At 35.2% G+C, this 22,889-nt stretch overlaps 1 long non-coding RNA gene across 1 annotated transcript; it reads left to right on the top strand.

Moving 5' to 3' along the window:
• The first annotated feature begins 119 nt into the window (after nucleotides 1-119).
• On the top strand, nucleotides 120-558 carry LOC112954986. Its single transcript, XR_003250811.1, has 2 exons — nucleotides 120-380; nucleotides 444-558. It is a non-coding gene; the product is annotated as an uncharacterized LOC112954986 (long non-coding RNA).
• Nucleotides 559-22,889: the final 22,331 nt, after the last annotated feature.

Raw genomic sequence — 22,889 nt, 5'->3', positions numbered from 1 at the left:
GGTTACAAAAGCTGTTGCTAGAACTGTTTTTCTTGCTTATAGTATTCATTTGTATTACAGGTTGTATTCCTTGTGTAATTGCATTGCTATGTAGAATGATTGAAACTAMCATKCTAGGKGTACCTACCCAGGTTAAAMCAGATAATGGGCCAAGCCATTGTTGAGTGTGCCCATGGCACCCTGAAAACTATGCTAAAAACAGAAAGGAGGAGTAGGGACTGCTACCCCTGAGGAATGTCTACAGAAAGCCTTATATGTTTTTAACTTTTTGAATTGTTCTTTAATAGATAATAATCCCCCGATAGTTCGACATTTTAATGCAAATTCTTCACTTGAAGCACAAATTAAAGCTCCGGTGCTCGTATGAGATCCCGAAACACGTAAGATCCTGGGACCATATCCCCTCATCACTTGGGGGAKCGGTTATGCTTKTGTTTCCACAGAAAAAGGCCCTCGATGGATTCCAGCAAAAAGTGTGCGGCCTTTCCGTGAATCATTACCACGATCATCGGACAACGAACTGGACCACTCCCAAGACAGACCTCCTGAGCAGCAAGCTAGTGAATCTTTCTAAGAGAACCGAAGGGTTCTTGTTGTGCAACAGGAAGGGGAAGATGTGGGCCAGGACTTGACCAACCTTGACAGGGCCTCAAGCATAGTGCCATTGTTGGAGCAAGATGTGCTGGAACTTGTCAGCCATAAGCCCTGGGAAAGACAAGATAAGCCTGGGTCGTCTTGACTAAAGGCAGTTTTAGAAGGGAGTATTGTTTCAAGGTTGTAGATAAACTTAGTCTGCTTTAAGTCTGCCGTTAGGACTTAATTTGTTGCTCATTATTTTAATAACCTGCTTGTAGCTGCTTTTGTATTTAACCAATCAAGGAGTGCCTGATTTGAAGAAGCACCCAATCCGCGTAAGACACACTACCTTCTGATTTATATAAAACGTGTGTGTAACAACAATAAAATCGACACTTTGCTTGCATCAAGCTATGTCCCGTCTCTCAGTCGCGGCATAGGACCTCTCGAAGATGATGGAGAGAGGCTGAGCAATAACCTCGGCCAGTTGCCTCAGCACTCTTGGGTGCATCCCATCTGGGCCCCTAGATTTTTGAGTGGCCAATTTGCGTAAGTGATCCCTAACCCAATCCTTCTCAACCCGTGGAAGATCTTCCTCTAGCCCATTTACATCTCTTCCAYTTGTCTCTCCACCATCTTGTCTGCCACCCCATGGATACCGCCTCCCCCCTCGAATCTAGTTTAAAGCCCTCTTGATGAGCCCAGCTAGCTCATGACCAGTATTGACCCAGTATTGACCAGTATTGACTTTTTTGATGTTGAAACTTCAGTAGTTTGTACCCATTCTGAAGTATTACTTTTTGTCTTCCTTTTTATCTTCTTTTTGAGGAAAGTCCCAAAATAGTTTAATCTTCTAGTTAGATATAGTCATTTTCATCTTATCAGTTCCATTCTTCCCTTAACTATAGGTTATACTTCCAACTAGTATGGACCCTTTGAAAATTATGTCAGATAATAATGAATAAACAAGGAAGGCTGAGAGGGGATCTGATTAATGTGTATAAGTTCAGGAAGGGAGAATGCAGGGAGCAAGGGGACAGGCTGTTTTCACTGGTGGCCAGCGATAGGAYGAGGGGTAATGGCCATAAGCTGGAGCACAGGAAGTTCCGTCTCCAGGTGAGGAAGAACTTCTTTACTGTTAGGGTGACAGAGCAGTGGAACAGGCTGCCCAGGGGGGTTGTGGAATCTCCTTTTCTGGAGGTCTTCAAAACCCGCCTGGATGCTGCCCTGTGTCACATGCTGTAGGTGTGCCTGCTTGAGCAGGAAGGTTGGACTAGATGATCTCTAGAGGTCCCTTCCAACCTTGAATATTCTGTGATTCTGTAACAAGACTTTTATCTGTTATCTGTGCTGCCACACAAAATCAGTTGCTCAGTTATACATGTGTTCTCCATTCTTCGTTGGAGCATATACAGGGTATTCTTTTGCTGATACTTTCCTTCTTYGTCACTGCGTAAGAGAACTCCATGCAGGAGATGATCAAATATATTATCAATGGCTACTTTTTTCATCTAGGTGTTCTCCCTTAGTCTTTGACTGTTCTGTCAAAGTGCATAAAACAAGCTGGTTCTTCTGCATCAAAAACTCATTTTGTGATTTGAGACTATACCACACTGTATCAGACTGCATTAGACTGTATGTTTCTTTTCACTAAATTACAGGAGAATTGGTGTGGAGGTGTTGTCTGTTTTTGTTTGTTTGTTTGTTTGTGGGGAGGATGGCTTGGTTCTATAAAGAAATTATTTCACCCAAGGTGAATGTTGATTAGGTTAATAGACTGTTTTCATGCTACAAAAACATATTGTACATATTAAGATGTAAAACTCTATATGATGATATATTCCTTTTTCTAGTCCACATTACTCTTAACTTTTTCCTCTATGAGAAATTATTCTACTTTTATTTACTWCTTAGTTTGTTGTTAACTCTGAGATGCCAGTGAGAATGCGATGTCCAGGTCTTCAGCATTATATTATCTTAAGTGTGACTGAGAGGTGAAAGATATCTGATGCAGTCATACTTCTACTTGTGCAGCTGTACACCCCTAATATTGTAGATGCAGCTTCTGTTTTAAACAACTGTTTAAAAACTCATTTAACTTCTGATTGTATCTATTTTTATGTCCTCAGTTAAATTACAGATACTGCTTTTTGCTGTTGACTGAGCAGTTACTTAAGTTTCATATCCTTACAGGTTTTTATTTTCATCACAGTCTCCTATCTAGTTTTATCGTGTGTTACATGTTTTTCATTGAATCTGTTGAAGTTTGCTGCTTTCTCTTTCATAGGCTTGTAATCYCATCTTGCTTACAAAATATGTCTCAAACAACTCAAGGGCAGCTTTTCCTTGTGATCTTAATACCTGCTATGTATTTTAAGGAAAATTTGTCTCACCCTGGAAGAGGCAAATCAGTTGGAAACACTGAAACACTGAAGATAGCTGGAAATAGTTTCTTCTGCCATAGGGACAAACTTTGGTTAATAGTTGTAGACATCCAGCTTCCAGATTTCTGGAGTTAGCCGAGCTGAATTCCACTTAGAAAGACTTGTGCAGACAAGTCTTCCACTATTTTTCCAACAGTGGAAGATATAATTATCTGCATAGCACATCCAGTTCCTGCTTTGATAAGTGAGTATCACTAGCCTCAACAAGCTATTGTTATCTTGGATAATTTAATTATAATTCAATTCTAACAGAATAACAAAACTCAAAAGACCACCATTACAAAAAATGTATATCATAGCAGACCAATCATCAGACCTTATTTTATCTTTTTTTCTCATTTTTTTTTCTGACTACATTAATAATTTTTTTTTTTTTTTTTTTTTTTTTTTAATATGATTGACCGAATAAAGTCAGGAAAGCTGACAATTCTTACAAGATAATCCACAGTTCCTAAAAAGGCACAGTGGTAAATCTCTGTAGAGTCTGGAGATATTCTAACACAAATGGTTCACAAATTGTCTGGACATTGTTGCTCATAATAATCATCTCAAGAATTTTTAACAGCAAAGTATTTMTAACACTGGAAAGAATGAGTGAAAAATCTGGCATGATTGGAATAGTCTGTAATAAAGACACATTTTCCAGGAAGTCTGAAATCTAAATCTTTAGGATTATTATAGCAAATAAAGAATTGCATGATTTTCTTGTCCAGTTTCTCTTGAAAACACATATTTTTATGTGATATCCAGAGATCTCATGTATGTACATTGTTCGTGAATTCACATATTTTTCTCCAGAATATTTGTAGCCTCTCAGTGCCTACAATGCTCAGATTTACTGTATCTATATCTGATTCTACTCCATCATTTAATATATTCTTCTTCCTTGGCTTCTTTCTCCTCTACTCACTGAATTTTATGCCTGTTTTTATAATCTTATATTACTTCTCCAAATAATCCTCCAGAACCTCATTAATTCTAGAACTTTCTTTTTTATTCTGTTTCTTCTGTTGTGTGATTACATTGAATAAAACTATATACTATACTTCCAACCAGGTCTTTCTCATCACATACAGCCTTCCCCTGTTAGGCAGAACACATACATTTGCATAAATCCACTACCTTCCTGTGTAAATTCAGTAAACTTCTAAGTCCTGTAAGTTTGTAAATCTAATTACTGTCTCTATATAAAAGGAATGTGGAATGCACCTTTTATAACTTAGATTTGCAACTCTAAACCTGYCTTCATGTAAGCTTCTGAAGAATAGGCAACTGAAGTTATAACATATGGACTGTTAATTAATCAAGTGGCAAACACTTATCTTTGTCATCTTCATATACGTAGGGCATAACCTCCTTCTTATACAGTGCACTCYGCATTCTCATTTTTGACTTCTGTGGCTTGTGTTAGCTGATCTTCTACTTTGTCTTTATCATGGAAAAATGCTGAAAGGTAGTTAATTGTCAGAGTAAACCCTGAGGAAAAGAGTGGATCATTGAGCACACACCAGCTCAGTCTCTGAACCATGCTAGTCACAATTCACTCAATAAAACACATATGCGGATTCAAGTGCCCTTGCACCCAGGAACTGATAGTTCCATGGGATGCATCTATCATTGGCTTAGATTCTTCTTCACAGCATGATTTTTACACATTATAAGAAGCTGTGAAAGAAGGTGGAAAGAGACTCACAGTTTCTACTGCTGCAGCAAAAGTTTCAACCACTGCAAAGGCAGAATCTCACATATCATGCTATACAAAAGATGAGAGAGAAACTTTCAATCAGTGCTATTAGATTTTAGGGGGAATAAGATCCTCTGTGAGCAGAAATTATTGTCTGTCTTTCTCAAAGAAGACTATTTTCTGTACTCCTAATTGTGAATCAATTTACTACTCAGATTTTCTTAAGGGTATGAAGCACTTACTAAAACTTATTTCACACATGGTTCTTATAAAAGTGAGAAATATTAATTGTAGCCTTGTTATACAGCATTCAAAGTTGTGAAATTTGAGAYTATATTAGGAATATGAAACCAGTTCTAGAAAAGTGTAACAAACCTTATTTTGTTTTGTGAATACACTGAATGACAGAGAAGGACAGGATTTCCAATACGAGAAAGTAAACAAGATTTGCCACTGGAAAATTCCCAGGCCTGATCTCTCCTCTCTCCATTAGTTATAAAGAGAACCGAAAATAAACTGACCAGCTAGGCACATAAAATGAAGTTGTTGTGAATGTTTTTGTTGTGCATTTGATAATGTTATAGATGAGGCAAGCCAATTTCTCATCTACGTTTTATTAAAGTAAGCTGGATACAAAGGGTGACAGCGCTGGGGCGGCCTGGAGGTAATCATTCTCAGGCCCCCAACCAAGTCCCCAAAGTCYTGGTATTTATATTGAGTCCAGGTCCCGCCTTTGGTGTTTTTTCCAAAGGTTCCGTTGAGTCTGAGCTGTGTGTTGTTGATGTTGCTCAGTCRGAATGTGCTTGCGCCGGCTGTTTCTAGGTGGTGGTTATCTGCCTTTTGATGGTCGTTTTGGAGGAAGGCAGATAAGCCTTCCTCAGTGCCCTCTGTTTCATCCCATTGTATGCAAAATAGTTGGCTATCTCTTGGTCCCTATCTAGGTACATAATCTCTTGGTYTGGCAAACTTGTTTCTATGCAAGCAAAGCCTATCCATGGTTGGTTAACATCTCGTGGATCATTAACAAGATGTGGTTACTTTAACAAAATCCTTCGATAGCCTTAGTGAACAAATGTGTTTATTACAATAAGAGTTGGTAACAGTCAGATTGATGGTCTATTGATGGAAGATTTACTACTTCACAGATAAAGCTCTTTCTTTGCTGCTTAATCTTTATGCAAATACTGAGTGGAAGCTGTAACTAGTTGTTAGTGCAGCTATTGACATTGCTGGGGACTGAGCAACAATAGCATTTAAGTTATTGGTCAAAAAAAAAAAAAAAAAAGTCTTACTGAAGACTGTAGATGGATTAAAATGCGAACTGCTTTAGGAAAAATGTTCCATAATGGTCATTGACTAACTAGCTAACCCAAACACACAACAATGGTAATACTTATGATAAGGAGAGGGGGATACATTCTGTAATGAAGATTTTATTTATTTGCTCATTTACAGCATTAATGTTGAACCAGCAAATAGAAATTTGTGTTCTCTTAGTATCAGTGACTTTCCACTGAAAATATGAGAATGAGACAGTTCTCAGAGACTGTCATAGACGTTTATATATTTTATATATATACTGTAAGATAATAAAATATTCTGATGTGTTTTTCCAATTTCAGATCTTTGATATTAACATTTTATTTAGTATCTTACAAATATAGAGGATGAACCCGTTACATCATATATGTTTATATCTACTTATATGTATTTTCTATAAACAACGGGGGTAGAGATTCTTAACAAAAAGGAGTACATATAATAAGTTTTTGTAAGTAATAATATTGAATGAAGCATTTGTTTAAGGATTAAATTATTTTCAAGTTAAAAGTGATTTTCATTTATTAAAGCTTTTAAAAGATTACATAAATGCATAGTTAGCATAACAATAATTTCATTATAAAAGAAATCAATTTACAATAACAGGTTTCCTTTCAGCATTTCTCTCACATATTTGAAAATAAACTTAGGAACTTTGCACTTTAGAGTGATTTAGAAAGGTTCTATAATTGTAGACAGCTTATCTTAAGTAGGCCTGCACACAAATGTTATGTTTTTAGTGGAATGCATAAAAAAAAAATCCTTAAGGAGAAAAGTGTTGAAGTCATTTCGTGATGTGAAACCCTACAGTTTTTCTTGTTGATCTGCTCCCCTGAATGCTTAAGAATATGTGAAACAAGCTGAGAAGAGAATAAATAATTYGGCACCTTTATCTATTTTCAGTTACCATTTTTCCATGATTTTCCCTGGCTAAGATGGCTAAGAAAAAAAGAAAAAGCAAAAACAATTGTAGAAAACAGATAATACAGTGTATAGTTGCAATACTTCTAGCTCCACCAATAGCTATTTTATCAATGCTAATTTAAAGATTCTGAGTAAACTGAGGAGACTTCACAACTAATGACACTTCTTTGTAGTTCTTCAAACCTTTCTGTGATTTTCCAAACCATTTTTTTAGATCAGAAGTCACTCTTATTTACTAATCCTATAGCTTATGTTTCAAATTTTTGCCTCATATGGGGGCAGATGATGGGGATTTGGGGGTGATTAAATCTAATCTGCAATCACTTCCTTTTTTTTTTTTTTTTCCACACACTGGAATCTGGATGACTTTTAGATCTTGATCTAACTGATCTGTGAATTCAGTTTTGGTCTGAAATGATTTTTCTTAGATGGGTTTTCTTCTACCTTTGTTATTCCTTAGTGATGCTGTAGTAGCATCATATCAGAAAAATATCTGTAGACTATAGCTGTTATTGTTCTTATTCCTATCTAACAAATATCTTAGGGTAGCRTTTCTGGATCTTTTACTTATCTTTTAGGTACCTTTACATAAATTGTGTTCTGTGCTGCAGTCATGAGCGCTTAATACCTAATGATTTTAAATACTTAAGACTTAAAATGAATAAAACATTTTTGCAAGCTTTCCTCTACCGAAGAGCATCATTGGTAGTCTGCCATGCTTTGTCTAGGGAAAGAATCACTATGAGAAAAGCTAATAATTTCTGTTATCAATTAAAAAAAAAAAACCAGTGATACCATATAAAATCAAAATAAGTGTCATATCTATTCTCTGTTTCGTGCACTTTCTCATGACACTTTCAGCTTTTCACTTGTCTTAGCTCAGGGAGTTTGCATTCCTGTTTCTTGCTTGTAACTGCCTTTTTAGTTCTATAGGCAGCTGAACTGAAAGTAATGAGTAACTGCTGCTCCAGAGCAACTGAACTCAGAATGGCCTTGGCAACTGCTTTATATGTGTAATTAGACAGTGTTTGTAAATTCCAAGAGTATCCAGAGGCAAAGGTGTTGTCACATGTTTTGATAAATATATATATTTCATGATAAGAATATGTCTCTGATGTTCATATCATGTGAAGAAAATAATGTTTGGGTTAGGTTCATGCTTTTATGATTCTGAAATGCACTTTAATCCGTTACTTAAAACACTCTACAGAATTCAAAAAAAAAATTAGAGGAAACTGTACTGTAAGCATAATTCATTATCCTAATGCGTAATGATTTCTTTTTAAGGCTTTGTGTTGTCATTCTTCATCAGACGGAGCATGTTTTCTCTGAACAGAAACTGATCCCCTCCTGAGGATTTTATCAAAATGCTGACACGAGTCCACATCTGCCCTCAGACTCGCATGAGTGGCTTTATGTTACACCAACAGATAGATTTGAAGATGAGGAGCAAGATCAGATTCAGGGCCAGGGTGCCTGACACAAATACCTTAACAATCTGCATAAACACCTGGAAATGAAACATAAGACGCTGAAAAAAAGCAGTGAAGTTGAAAGCATGTGTTTGAGTTTAAATGGTCTAGTTTACACTGTTTTTCATCTCCGTATTTGTTTATTCTTGTGATTATTTAACATAATACTGTCACGGAGATTGTTTACATYTTTGGGATAGAGTGTTATAATATAACTACTACTTAAGCATATTTTACTGTAAAGCTGTTTGTAAGTATATTTTTGCTTGCCTAGGATTACAAGGTAAGGTCCTTGAGGGATGCACAGAGACAACCAAACTGTTTCATAAATTTGCAGGGAAACTATAGAGAAAATAACACATAAGATGAAACTGATATATATATATATWATATATGTATATATGTATATATTTATACAAAAGATAAAGGAGATAATTCACCAAAACTATGACGAACTTCAATGGTCCTCCATTCATAATATTTCCTTAAAAATGTATAACACTGTGATACTTCATTGTGTTAAAATGTTCTCTCATACATAGAAATCAATATTTACTTTTGCTCAATATATATAAAATTTATAAGGGGTTTACCTGAGGAAATAAAAAGCCTAGATTTACCCTTAACAATTTATATTAAAAAAAAAAAAAAAAAAGCTAGAAATCTATATTTTTGGTCAGCCCATTTGGGAATATTTAAGAAAATGCTTACTAGAGTCTTGGTTAAATCAATATTCTCACTGACTACACTAGGACTAGGATTGTATTCCATATTTTCACTCTAACACCAGCTAAATAATATACTTACACAGACTTACATAAGTCTGCTGTACATATGCTGGTACTATAAGACAATAATGTTACACACAGAGAATAACTCCTAGTTTTCATAGGACACTTCTTTATACTGTTACACAGAGTGTACCAAGTGGAACCAAGAAGGCCCATAGTCTATGAGAACTTTAACACAGCCAAAACAAATCTTTACAATAAACACTGATATTGAAGTTCAGGATGCAAGAAAACTGTCATCTAGTTCATATGGAACATGAATTGAGTGTAATCCTTTAGTTCAGCTGATTATAGTAGAATATTTGAATCCATGCCATACTGCAGCAGAATGAAAAAAAGGGTGGTATATTCAAAATGCTTACATTTTTTATTCCTTCTATGATTTTGTTTTCTAAATTATATGACAATTTTGGTTCTGCTTAGATAAAAGATACAGTCATAAAAATACTTCTGTCTCTTAAAAAATGCTTAGATTTAAGGGAGGATAAAATTTTGCTTAGGTTAATAAACTAATAAGTTATTGAAACAAAGGTAACATTCCTGTCTTTTTTCAGTCTGTAGGGCTACTCTATGCAATGTATGAGACAATAGTCTTATTAACTCCCCGGGATATGATTAGAGTATACAAGTACGCTTTTGGATGCATATGTATAAAAATAAAGCGGCAAGATTACACCTACTGTCTTAATGTTGCAATTTCCTGACCTTTAGTTGTTTAACAGTGTAATGCTATTATTCCGTCGGTGGATTTTCAGACTAGTCTATATTGCTTGGTTCTTCACAAAGGATTCCATGTACTAAAGATAAATACAAAGCCAAGACATTCTGAAATGTGGATGCTTGACTTCTTCCAGTGATAAGCAGCAGTTTAACAGCATTACAATATTGCACTGAATGTCAAGACCAATGTATTTACAGAATAAATCACTAAAGGAAAATGGAAAATTGAACCTGATTGTTAAGCAGTGAATCCATCTTCTGTACTCTTTGTTTTCAAGGTTAATAATTAAATAGGCATAATATAATTAAATATAATTAAATATAATTAATCTTTTCCTTTTTTTCAAGTACTATGATACACTTTGAATAACAGCTAATTACCAGGGATTAGCAGGCAATGCGAATTGGAAAATTTTTCTTCCCAAGGGAAAAAAAAATCTTTTATCAGTTATTGACTATTTTCCCTATAAATTCTAGTGCTGAGTATTTTGATTTTTGCAAGGAGGGCAATCTTCTCTTTTACCATCATACTCCAGTATAAGAAGAGACTTTGCATTCCAAAGTAGCTACTAATTCTTCATGGGTTTCCTTATTGTCCTGAAAACCTTATTCTAAAACAACCAAGCAAGCAGTACTTCTGAAAGGATCTCCTATGCTGGCAAAAAAGTGAAGCACTTGACTTACCAGGACGAATTAGAGTGATGAGAAATAAAGGCAAATTTAGAAACACCGTGTCTTCCTGAACAGTAATTGTTCACAGAGAAATATGGTTAAATATGTTCACAGAGAAATATGGATTGTAGAATCCCTCAATACAAACAAATACAAATCCCTCAATACAAACAAATACAAACAGAAATTAGACAGTTGGACTTTTGCGTTCCGGTTCCAAGCTTGTGATAGATGTCAATAAGCTTTGAGTACAAATTCTAAATCTTTATCAGTTTACATTTGTGTCAAATCCTGCTTTCCTTATAAAGTTTGGGGCTAACTCTACTTGACAAATGTCTATTTCACAGTACTCTTTTTTACCCTCTGGCATTTTTTACGTGCTGTTTATACTGAAGAGGATTTAGCTAAACTGCCACATTTGCTACTGTAAATTTCTCACATCCCTGCACACACAAACATTAGCCAATGCACAATAAAAGGAATATTTCAAAGAAAAACTCCAACTATTTTTTTCTGCAATTGTCAGACCACAGAATAAAATTATTTTAGAAATATTTTCTTTGACTTTGCTTTCCATTAGCAATGTCTTCACTTAGATAAAATATTTTACCCCTATGTGAACAAGCCATAAACACTTCCACATGAGATTAACTTAATTACCTTGAGAAGCCTCTAGACTTCAAAGGAACTATTCATGTATCTAACTTGAAGACAACGCTTCAGTTGCCTTCACAGATCATGGGCTAAATAAAGGTCATTCAGGATGTGCCGAGATTATGTCGCTGTGATGTTTTAAGAACGCACAGCCAACGAAAGCGGCCTTCCCTGCAAACTTTCCCTCTCCTGCTCTCTGCATTGTATGTGGATGCTTTAGCTGACTAAGTCTATTTCTACCAGAATAATGAGTGGAATCTGCTCATCATGAAATCAGCCAAGTGCGAAGTCACAAAGTCAACAAATCAAGAAAGAAAGTATCAGGGAGCATGAGAGAAGGTAGAAGAAAAAGTGACCTCTCCTGGTGAGCTGTTATATTGGCTCAATTGTTTTCTCCAGGYACTCCCAGATAGAAAATGTCAAAACAGTAGAAAGGGGATGTAACTGTAAAATCATTCATGTCACATCATAAGGTTTAGTGAATATAAAGCTTTCTTTAAATGTAGTTAACACCATCAACCTTCCACGTCAAAATAGATGCTTCTGCCTCTTGGACTAACGGGTGTATTTTCGTATACTCTGACTTGTCTTTTCCAAAGTTAATGCATGTTTTAGTGAAAGCTATACTGTGACGACTTGTTGCACAAATAAGAATATAATTCCAATGACATTAGTCTTGACATTTTCATTCCAAATTCAGACTCTGGGTGTATGTATCTCTTTAAGATATCTTCTGGACTATGGGAATGGTTGGGTGCTTTAAGTTGTATCTGTAGTTAAGTAGTTTATCAGGTAGGAGACAATTATATTTATATCTCGTACAGTGCAATGAACAACATGAATGAAAGCTTGCTCTTGATTTAATAACTTATACAAGTGTTCTTTGAATTCCAAACACTACTTTGAAGAAAAGGGCATAAAATATCCAGCATCGTATTATCTTTTGCACCTTAACAAAATGTCTTCTTTTGTGTTGTGCTGTGGGCAGTAGTCTAGAAACAGAAGTCATTTTAATTAGTTATACTATATTAGTTTTTGTTTAACAGTGGTCTCAATAGGGATTTGTTAGAAAATCACTGTCATTTCACCTTCAAGAATGACTGGAGGAAATATATATGCAGCACTGTTCTTATGGACACATACACTTTAGAGAGTGAGGCATACAAAAAAACAATGAGAGTGCGGAACACACAGGTTTCTGAGAAGTCATCTAGTATATGATCATGATAGTCATTACAGAACTAGAGCATTAGTTGATGAGCCATGAGATATTCTGGTGCCAATCTCATCTCCCAGCTGTAGACAAAACCCATGTCAAGTCTCTCACACTCTCACATAAGCACTCTCATCCCTCATTAACTTCAGGCAATTCAAGAAACTCTTTGTTTATATTTTAGTGAAAAGAAAGTTAATAGCTTTTCAGTTTAATCTTCATATCTCTTTCCTCTGGGAAGGCCAAGCAGATGAATATTATTACATCTAGAAATAGTGTGAAGGTTCTCAAATTTATTTTGAAAAAAAGGTCATCATTGCTACAATTTTAGGCAGAATTACTGAAATCTATTAAATGCTTTATTAATCAGAACTTTTTTTTTTAATCATGATAGACTTAGGTATCTGCTTTCCTGAAAAAAAAAAAATCTAAAAAATCTAATAGAATATAATATATTTTAAATAAATAAATAAATAAATATTTAAATTCATTTGAAAATATATCTATGAATGCAATAAATTTGCATTTTTTTCAAATTCTGAGTTTTGTCACAGGTTAAGTAAGGAACAAGCGATACCTCTTCCATTCTCTGACTATGATGACTAAAACCAAGTAAGTTTTACCACTTAAAGATGTTGTGATCATTGCTTACTGTCCAGGTCATTTTAGTATTTATAGAAAATTAGAGAGATGACCAAGGAGGTATTTATTTCAAATGGGTGAAATGTAATTATTTTCTTAATTCTTACCAAATGCAATTTAAAATTTGTTAGAAGTTTCAAAGTTATAAGTAGACCCATGTGTGCAGATAGAAACTTCATTTCATACGGTTTTGGGAACTACAATTCTGTTTCTGATAATGACGTAAAGATAGATAAGGACAGTGTTCACTCTTTTCATCTAGATGAAAGAATATTTAGTTGTTTTCATGGGGATTATCTAACAAAATGCAGACATCTATCACACAGATTTCTGGAGAGAAGGTGGTAAGTTAGGCTCCCTGCATAGTCAATGGAAAGAGGAAAAGGCAGAAGTCTTTGAATGAACGATGGCTTAGAAAAGATCACATCTCCTAAATGCCTTTAAATATAGCTTAGCATGACCATCTCAGTGATACGCATTTGCATTATAAACATYGAAATCCAATAAAATGAACCTTATCTTTTTTCTTGTCTCTGGAAAGTCTAGGTGTGAAAGCACCATGAATGCACAGAGAGGAACTGTGCAGCAAAGCAGAATCCCCTTTGAGTTTGTTGATGACGGAAGGTACTTACGTGTGTTCTTATGTGGTAAAGTAAAATATATGTCTAGGAATGCAATCTAAATTTTTTTTAAAAAAAAGGAAGAAAATAAAAAGAAATACAGAAGAAATACAAATAGGTGGAAGAATCTCAAGCACTGAGCAGAAAATATAATGCTGAACAGAATTGATTATAATAATAAGCACTTATATTGTCTATTGTTAGAGTGGTGGAAAACAAGTGACATTTTACATGTCTACCTTGTTCCAGTTAGGAAGGTTATTCCCCAGTCAATTCATAACAGTTTAAGGCATCAACATACTTAAATTTCTAAAAGAATCCAATCTGTTCTGTATGCCTGTAGTAATGATATGTGGGTAGAAATAATGGATTAAAGAAGTGAAGAAGGAAGTTATGTGATAACTAAGAGAAAAAAATGGTGGAGCATGTTTCTGGCATGCAGTCACTTTAAAATTTCCTTCTACCAAACTGCCTCTTTCTTTGTAATAATGACTGTGCTTTCTTATAAATGGTCACAGACAGAAAGAAAAAAAAAAAAAAAAAAAAAAAAAAAAAAAAGCACTTGCTTTAAAAGCACAGCAGTTAAAATTCCTAGTAAGGGGATCATTTGGAATAATATGCCAGTATAACCATACACACACACACACACAAATAAAATCCTAAATTCTTTCACTCAATGAATTCCAGTAGTGGTACAAAACTATCATTGCCTCAACCCAGTGTGATCTCCCATGTCCAGGAAAAATAAAAGCAATCGGAACCTTGGAAGAGAAAGTTATAAGGATGGGTTGCTCTCATTCAAGAAGAAAATGGAAGTATTCTCTGTTTAGAAAAGAGGGAACTGAAGGAAGACGTGGTAAGAAAACAAACATTAGAAACAAATGGAAAAAAAAATGTAAATTTATATAAATAGGTAGCATACAGTTTGAGGAAAAAATAATTTTAGCTGTTTTAGCTGAAAGGAATTACATGCCCGCTGTTTCCCTTTTAGTCCTAATTATAGACCAAAATTTTGGTTAAGAAACATTTTTGCTTACTGACTTTCACAGAGCTCCATTCCCAACTCTTATGGACAATAAAAGCCTACTGGCAATTCAGTTAGAATTAATATTTAAGTGCACTTAGCACACTAAGCTATTATAGAATAAATAACATTTTGAAAATCTTAAATATTATATTTTGCATGGTAAAGTTTGCATAGTTAGATACTTTGTGAAAAATTAGAATTAATGCACAGTTAATTTTCAAATTCCTAATAGATTCTAATAAAGTTTATTTTTTCAGTTGAACTAATTAATGAAATCTTACCTGTATACAAACTGTGGGACAAGGGCTTAATATATGTATGTGTGTGTATATATATATATTTATATATTTCTTTCCCTCCTCTAAAAGAACTGAAAAAAAATCAGTGGAGGTAAAATTCAGATACAGCATGTATGAGGATGGGGCTTGTTTCCCAACAGTGCTTTACTAGTGTTCTTTATGTATATGAAATTTCAAAGACAGCCATAATTGCATATAGCAAAAGATTTCACACATGGTATTTAGCTTGAAAGAAAACCACTAATTATAGAATATCAAGCTATCTCAGACAGTTTTAAATGAAAATAAAAAAAAAAAAAATCTGTATCACACATAATTCCCATGCTACTTTCCATCATTTGGAAGAGCTAAACTCTTCCATTTTCTCTTTTCTCTTTTCTCAGTCTTAAATATCATCTTTTAATTCATCTATCATTTTATTTAATATATAATTAAGCCTGTTTGTTTTTACATTAGTGGATGTCAATTTTACTCTTTCTTCTTATTCTTCTTTTCCTTCTACTGGTATTGCTGCTATTACTCTAACATAAACTGAAATGTAGTATGAAATAACTGATTCTACCTAATGCACTGACTTTCAGACAATGATTTCAGATATTTCAAGTTCTCTTTCCTGGAAATTCCCATGCCAAAGACTATCTTAGTTTGTTCCCTTGATATTTTGATTGTTTTTTTAATAAAAAAGAAATGGGATTGTATTTCCACAATATTAGGGACATTGTTTAGGCATTAGGGACATTGTTTAGCAATGGTGGTGCTAAATCACCATTGCTGGTSATGGTTTATAGTTGGRCTTGATGATCTCAAGGGTCTTTTCCAACCATAATGATTCTATGATTCTATAAGCATATACATGTAGCTGAACAACAAAGTTGCCCAGCTAATTGCTCCTGTCTATAAGCACTGATGCAGCCTGAGCCAGAATATACGTAGATTTGAATGTTTTTCTGAAGTCCTCCATACTCCGTACCAAACAGATGGGTCCAAATAAGTTCTTTTTGCTTAGGTTTTCTTGATATGACTCAGTCATGTGCTTCTTCATTGGTCTCCACTCTGTTCTCTCTTTTTAAGTCTGAAGTCTGTTTTTACGGATACATACATATATGTATAAAACGACAACCAAACAGTAGGTGTAACTCTGAATAGAAATACACCTATGACAGTAGGTGTAGCTCTGAATGGAAATAAATTCACTGAATATAATGTAGTTTATTGGTCTTGCCAGTGCTCCTGGTCTCATTCAGCAATCATGGCTGGTAAAGGAGTGGCAATCATGGCTGATTTTAAGGGCTGACCTGCTGGAGAGCAGCTTTTTAGAGAGGGACTTGGGAGTCCTTGTTAACAAGAAGTTAACCATAAGGCAGGAGTGTGCCCTTGTGGGCAAGAAGGTCAATGTGCTCCTGGCTTGCATCAGGAGGATTGTTGCCAGCAGGTCAAGGGAGGGGATCCTTCCCCCCCGCCCTCAGCTCTGGTGARGCTGCATCTAGAGAACTGTGTGCAGTTGTCAGCTCCCCAGTACAAGAGGGACGTGGAGCTTCTAGAGAGGGTCCAGCAGAGGGCAACTAAGATGATTAAGGGACTGGAGCATCTATCCTACAAGGGGAGACTGAGTTGGGCCTGTTTTCTCTGAAGAAAAGGCTGAGAGGGGATCTGATTAACATGTATAAGTACATGAAGGGGGAATGTAGGGAGGAAGGGGCCAAACTGTTCTCAGTGGTGGCCAGTGACAGGACAAGGGGAAATGGGTGCAGGCTGCAACACAGGAAGTTCCATCTCTATATGAGGAATAACTTCTTTCCTGTGAAGGTGACAGAGCCCTGGAAGGGGCTGCCAGGGAGGTTGTGGAGTGTCCTTCTCTGGAGGTCTTCCTAATCCACCCGGATGCTGCCCTGTGCCATGTGCTCTAGGTGTCCCTGCTGGAGCAGGGGAGTTGGACTAGATGATCTCTAGAGGTCCCTTCCAACTTCACCGTTCTGTGATTCTGTGATTTGTAATTTGAAATATATGTGTTTAGTTTGGATTTTGGTTTTGTGTCATGGTAAAGGATAATGCCCGTTTTATAAGATCTGACAAAAAATGAGGACAGTACTTCAGGAAGTCTTTTGCACAGTGTTCTAGATTTCAGAGCAAATCAACTGTGAACTCACATGTAATCCAGGCAAAGACAAGATCACTTAAATGGGAATACAGATTTCTGCATCTTGGAGAATGACCAAAAAAACACCTATGCCTCGTCCAATCATAGAGAGTGCTCGATGCAGGTAGGTATATGTCAGAAGATAAATAAGAACTCCAGACAGTGCTTAACTTCTGATAAAACAGTTAAAAAAGATAATTACCAAAAAAAAAAAAAAAAAAAATAATAATCTTTCTTTCTACTCTCTCCTTTTTTTTTTTTTTTCCCACAGTAAATTAATGATAGGAACTGTGTAGTTTGCTTTTTTCTTCAGCTGTAGTCTGACAAATGAAGAAATTGTCTGAAAAAAATGCAGATATGTGCATGCGTATTTGTATGTGTGTATACAAAAACACATGCACAAAAAAAAGAAAAGAGGGAGAAAGAGGAGGAAAAAAAGCACCTTGGATACAAAATGTACAAAATGTCCTTGAAAAGATTATTCTTTACAGGGACAAGTACAGAGCTATTTTTAAATGGCAATATGAGCTCAGAGGCCTAACTTGCATATATACAGTCAATAAATCAATCTGTCTTATTCTAGCATCTGACTATTAAATTAATATTGGTGCTGATTAAATCCTGCCAGGAACTCTTTTGTCTTTGTTTGACCAAGTTTTATTTAGAGAGGCCCCATCAGCAAATAATTTATTTTTTTTATATGTACAAACTTACATGCTCATATATAAATAACGTGACAGTTACTTTTCTCTCTTCTGTCAGCTGAACCCCTTAACAGGGAAGCAATACTTACTTGGTGGATGTGTGCCTGAGTGCTTGTATCCTTTAACTTATAACGCTTGCAAAATAAACTTGTGTCAATCAGTATCAAAATGACAACTGCCTCTTCAGTGTTTCTTTCTCTACTTCCTTCCAAATCCTCACTGTAGACATGTAAACAAGGAACAGGGTACTTGATAAATTGGTATTGCCATTGCTGAAGCTTGAATATCAGTTTAATAAAATATACAGGTTATCGGTTTAAAAATAATGTGCAATTTTATTTCAGATGAATGTTGTAAAGCAAAGAACACAGAGCTCATCCTGGTCCAGTGTAAGGAGTTTTCRTTTACAGATTTTAAAGATATTATCATTCAGAATGAAAAGTCTTTATGTTCTATTTGTATTTGAGTATTGTGGCAGGAGTTCCAGGAATAAAAATGTACATACCCTGAACAGCTAGCCTCAGTCTTGCTGTTTCAGTTTTGCTGAATCCAGGCTAAAGATAAGCAAATTCCCATTTTTAAGGATCACAGAGAGGTCTTTGGAAGGATTATTTTTTATAAACTTTTGGAAAAGACTCTCTAGACAATACCTAACTCCTGATAAACTTATTAAAATGAGCTTATTTATGTATTTATTTATTTATTTAAATATCATAGCTAGATAATAGATAGATGATAGATAGATAGATAGATAGATAGATAGATAGATAGATAGATAGATAGATAATAGATCTATCTAGATCTATTAGATAGATAGATAGACAGACAGATAGATAGATAGATAATCTGGCTGTGGAATCAAATGGTTTACATCTCAGGAAGGAGAAGACTGTAACTAGCGTAGTCCTTTGGAAGGTTTTTAAACCTGTGGTGCAAAATTTTAAAACTTTATCCATACATAAACGAAGAATTGCTGAGGGAGACATCWTCTGCAGTGACTTTTGTTGCCAATAAATTACAAAATTTCCCATTGCCTTTTAACCTATCACTTCATTATCAAAAAAAAAAAGCAGAATTGTACAAGTTTCTATATGTACTCTTCTGTATCACACTTTATTTCTATCTCAGTTTTATGAGCAGACTTACTGACTTTGATAACAAAACACAAGTCATTTATATGAAAGAATAACAGCTCATTATCTGTGCCTTCATGAGGTATCTTGCTGTTTCCCCCCGATGGAGCTGATGGCTAAATATAAACAACCTCAGAGTATTAATTAATAAGTATAAAGCAGGCCTTTTAAAAGGGCACGTCATGTACATTTCATCCAGCTTTCTTTTCAATTTAAAATATCTCACGGAGTCTATGTAATGCAAGACAATGCCATCAGGCAAAGATCTGACCATATTTCAAGATTGGTTTAATTATATACATGATGCCATGTCTTTGACAACTGTTAAAGGAATTGCCAAACATTAAGAAAGCATTAATTTCTCCTCTCTCCTCAGCTCTGCTCTACTCTCCTCTGCCTCTGGCTGGGGAAGTTACCCTTTTTGTATCTTCTTCTAGGTAAACTATTTGCTTCCTATTACTGTCAGACTTTGAGCTGACATAAGTCCAGCATCCACCAACATATGTAGTGAGGAGAGCTGTTTAAATATATAGTAGAATTACAGAGTTGAGGACGCTAATTAGTTCTTAYAAAGAATCTGGGGCAAAATTACTGACTAGGCATAAGTAACGAAGACATGGAAGCTTCTCTAACTGTGATCTTGATTATTTGCAATGGAAACAAGGATCACTCTACATTTGGAAAAGCCCTTTAGGTATAAGTTAAGGATTTTTGTTGGTTTGATGTTCAAGCACAAATACTACAGGAAATATTAACAAGGCTCACTTACTGTAGTTTTTAGTGTAGAATGACCCATCCACCTTGAGCTATAAGGAGTGACTCTGCTACTCTGCTACTTGTTAAAAGACCGTCTTCTTTTCATCCTTCCAAAGATTCAAATATCTTTCTTCTTTCACTGTGTTACAAACCAGCACTGACCTAAAATAATTSTAATCCATATTTGCTGTAACATAAGATTTATTGTAAGCCTTCCTACAGAAAGAGTGCATACTCTCTATCGAATTATATATCTATATCTTAATGGATCCATAGTATCCTCTCCCTAGCTTTGGCATGAACATAATCAATATCTATAAATTTCCATAGCTAAGTCTCTATCTAAAAGGAAAAACAGATCAATATCACACTTTCTCATAACTCTGTGTATAATAGAAAAGCCACTACTTTTTTTTGTTATAATCTGGCTTCTCTGGCAGTGGCCTGGCACCTTATATACAATATGTCTAGAGCTAACACACTGGGTAATTGTGGAATATTTTAATGAAATTGTTCTGATTTTCACAATATATGTAGGTCTCTTTTGCATTTGTAGATACAAAGAGATGTTCAGAACAAAATTTGAAAGACCATGAAGACTATTTTCAATAAATTCATTTTATTGTGGTTCCATGACAGAATCGATGAACTTTAAGTGTCTCTTACTGCTCTCTAGGAACAAAGAATCCTGCAGAGAAATGATATTCAATTGCACTTATGATATAAATAAGACTACTTTGCCATTCTCCCATGTATTACCATATTTTACAGAAACAAGCACTAATATAATCATATATGTTGTGGTAYATGTGTCTGATTTCTCCAAATAAAAGAATAAATGTTGATACATGCAAATATTTATTCTTACATCTGGTCTGGCCAGCAAGCCACTTTAATTGCACACATAGATAATATGTGCCCTCCTCCTATTCATGTCTTATTTCTACTAACATATTAGAAATCAGAGATCTCTAATATGAGGACGCATATTAGAACATCATTATGATGTTAATAACATTAGAACATATTAGAGGTCAGAGATCAATCATTGTATCTAAAATACCCCCAAATCTCTGTTTGTGTCTRGCATACATGATAAATAACAGATATGACAGCAATTTATTTACATTATATGATGAAATAATTGCTCAACAGCAAATACTTGACAGAGCCAGTGCTCTATGCCCAGGCCAGATGCCCATTTCTGACTTTCTATGATATAGCCAAATGACAGAGGTAAACGCTGATAAATTCTGAGTGTCATCTTCATTCTAACACAGACAGGCCTCTAGTGTCATCTCTAATAGAGATGGTGCTCCATAGCAACCATTTAACGCAGCTAAAGCTCTGTCCCCGTCTTTGACATTACCAGGGTTTTATTGGCATCTCTTATATTTCCAGGATCCATAGCAACCTTTCTCAAAGGCTCTGTCTCACTGTCCTTCATAGAAAGGCTAGGCTATGTTCACATCGGTGGTTAAGCCAGAGCTTTTCTCTTCCTTCCCTTCTATCATTCTTTCTTCTTTTCTTTTTCCTTCTATTCTTCTTTTCGACATTGTTAGGTTTCTGTCTGCATCAACATTAAGTCAAAGTTTTATTCTTGATGTCTTTAGGGCTAATGGACAACAGTCAATTTTTATTTTTACAGGAGCAAATCTGTGCAAATGCACATGCATCCTGAAAAGCCTACCTAGATCTTTTTGGTAAATATTCCAGATCTTTTTTAGTAAATGCAGACATAGCCAGAGAGCTGTTCTTTTCAACAGCATATCCATGATGCCCGTTCTGTTCGTTTCACAACAAGAATCTACAGTAAAACCTCCTGCCTTCGGAGGGTCCTATTGTGATTCTTCTACATGCAAATATTTATTAGAATTACTGACCATAGGATGAAAGATCTCATCTTTCCAAAGTTATTCACAACTTGACCAAAAAAAAAAAAAAAAAAAAGATATTTGGACTTATCATTTGTTTCCAAATATGGTAGTGTTTTTGAGGAGTCACAGATAAAATAGTTTTAATTTCTTTAAAAAAAGATTGGGGAGCATTTTTGTCTTCTTATTTGTTCATTCAAGATTCACAAATTTATACATTCTGGCATCAGACATAAAAAAAAGTTTAAAATTTCATCTTTTCCATTAATAGAACTTAATTACTTAAACTGAAAGTTGACATTCTTGAGTTACCACATAAAATTTGCTGCTGATGTTTTGAAAAAGAAAAAAAAATCACTGACTGAATGGGCACTTCTCTCTGTGATGGAAAAATGATCACATAAAGATCTCAAAAAGGAAGGAACTACAATGTTCATCATTAAACTCTTTAAGTAGCAGGATGCATGTGGAGATCCCGAGACTGTCATGTATTTCTAAAACATAAATAGAAATTATGATTAAAAAAAATTCTACTTAAGTATTTGTAAGGAAGTGGTTAGATGCCATAGCATCTGGCAAATATATATTCACTGAAGGTTTACATAATTTTGTCTTTTATTTACTTATCTTGTCAGCTCAAAAAAAAAAAAAAAAAAAGAAAAGAGAGAACTTGAAAATTATTGACCTACTATAATAATACTATATTTTTATTATCTAAAAACCCTCAGCAAGTTTTCTGGAGATACCTGTGGGGGAACTTAGTTCTTTCAGCTCTGCCCTCCTAACATTGAAGTCCAAGGACTGTGGGCAAAGGGATATTTTAACAGACCATCATCTAAATATAAATATGCTTCTCTTACCTACACAACTGTGACAGATATGCTCCTTTCCCAGCTCAACCTGATCTGTACCTTACATGCAGCCCTGTTCAGTTGCTAACCAACAGCGACTTTTCTAATCCTGGTAGGCGTCACCATTCTGATTTCTTCTCCTACTCAGACTCAACATAGCAGTCCTGAAGGCTGCATCCCAACGGGGAGATAAGGCTAATGCACTAGCCAATGGTCCTCTGAAATAAAAGAATGACTATAAGTCAATCATCTTATCCTATAACTACGCCCGACAGCCCGAGAGCCCCTTCAGCTCTCCTGGCATGGCAGCAGGCTGCACATCAGGATCTCCCCTTGGGCAAGGACGCCTCTCAAGGTTACTCCTCGAGGTTGAGAG

This window comes from Nothoprocta perdicaria, unplaced genomic scaffold (genome assembly GCF_003342845.1).
Source record: "Nothoprocta perdicaria isolate Ctin4 unplaced genomic scaffold, notPer1 scaffold_529, whole genome shotgun sequence".
In the NCBI taxonomy this organism is placed as follows: Eukaryota; Metazoa; Chordata; class Aves; order Tinamiformes; family Tinamidae; genus Nothoprocta; species Nothoprocta perdicaria.
Note: the sequence above shows the minus strand (reverse complement) of the source record. Positions and strands in the feature narration are given on the sequence as shown.